This window comes from Orycteropus afer, unplaced genomic scaffold, assembly GCF_000298275.1.
Source record: "Orycteropus afer afer isolate SDZICR_OR568_19922 unplaced genomic scaffold, OryAfe1.0 scaffold00272, whole genome shotgun sequence".
In the NCBI taxonomy this organism is placed as follows: domain Eukaryota; kingdom Metazoa; phylum Chordata; class Mammalia; order Tubulidentata; family Orycteropodidae; genus Orycteropus; species Orycteropus afer.
Window position 1 is genome coordinate 312,332 of NW_006921859.1, and position 1,655 is coordinate 313,986.

Below are 1,655 nucleotides of genomic sequence, written 5' to 3' on the forward strand. Positions count from 1 at the left end.
CCAAGTTCAAAGTGCCAGGCTCTAGGGGCTGGGTGAAAGCCCCTCAGCCTTGGGCTTCAGCTCTGCCTCCAGTTCCCAGCCCACTGAAGCTGGAGCTTTTCTTCACTCAGACAGCTGCTGGCTGCTGAGGCTGCTAAGCCCAAGGTTGGCAAGTAAAAAGGCACAGTCCCGATGTTACCAAACCACACAGCAGACCATTAATTCAAGTCCATCCTAAATCCCCAGGTCAGCAGAACATGGCAGGCTGCTGAACAATGACACAGCTACATGCAGAATCTAAGCATGCCATAAGCTAGAGACCATTCCTCAAGGCTTCTGCTTATATACAGAAGGAGACCACATTCCTTAAGGCAGCTACTCAGCTGGTTGTGGTAGATCCCACCATGGAGTTGATTGCTATTCTCAGCATGGGGAGTAGCTACCACCAGCTGCCCAGCCACTCAACCAGGCCCAGCCAAGCTGACACACAAACATAACCACCTCATAGACTAAGACAGACTAGGAAGAAAGGCCTGGTAACCTTCTGAAAATCAGCCAATGAAAACCCTATGGATCACAATAGCCCAGTCTGCAGCCAATTATGAGGATGGCACAAGGCTGGGCAGCATTTTGTTCCTCTGTGCATGGTGTCACCATGAGTTAGGGCTAACTCAATGACTGCCTCCAATTAGGAATAAGAGGAAAGTTTTTTCTTTCTTTGTTTTTCATTCTGACCTGTATTATAGAAAGAACTCATCACACCTGAAGAATCCTTCAACTTTACTGAATACTTTCATTTGAAGTAGCTCAGCTGATTTTTGCAGCTGTAGACACTGAGGCTCAGGGAATGAAATGATTGCCTTTCCCAAGGCCACATGGCCATGTGGAAGAACCAGGACCGACTCCAGCATCCCTGCTTCACAGGCAGGCCTTAAACTCTGCAAATTGCTGGGGGTCCTGCCTCTGGTGGCAGAGGCGGCTGGGAGCTGGGCATGGGTTGCCTAATTCTGCCCTTGATTGTTCTCTTTTTCCTGGACAGGGTTTCCTGCAGGTGGAAGTGGGGCCTGAAGGTCTAGTAGGTGTGCATTGTTCATTTGCACCTGGAGGGTGAGCTCATATCAGCAGACAGGCAGGGAAGGCAGCACTGGGCAGAGTCTGGCCACTCACTTGGCCAGGCCCTCACCTCTATTAGTCCTGAACTGACAGTCAAGAGTCTAGGGACCTGGTGAGGCTGGGAAACCCCTCAATTTCCTTGTTTGAAAATGAGAAGGTTGAATTAGATCAGGGCTCCTTAAGTGTGTTCTACTAAACATTAGTCTTACAGGATACTCTCCAAGGAAAGGGTTGCATGGTCAAATAATCCAAGGAAAAGCTGCATGATCTCTTTATCCCTGGACTTTCACAGTGCACACTGGCATATTAAGTCCTAAAATAAAGAAATCCATGTTATCCAATGGTTCTCCAACTACTGACTTGACCATGGAACCTTTCTCAGTACTCCTGTCCTGATAGTGTTCCACTGGTAACACTTTGGGAAATGTTGATATAGATGATCTCTAAGATCCCGCCTCACTCCTTCCTCTAATGTGTAAGCTCTTTGAGGTTACCACCAAACCAAAAAAAAAAAAAAAAAAAGAAAGAAACAGCACACGTCTGAACTCCAGTCACTGCTCGAC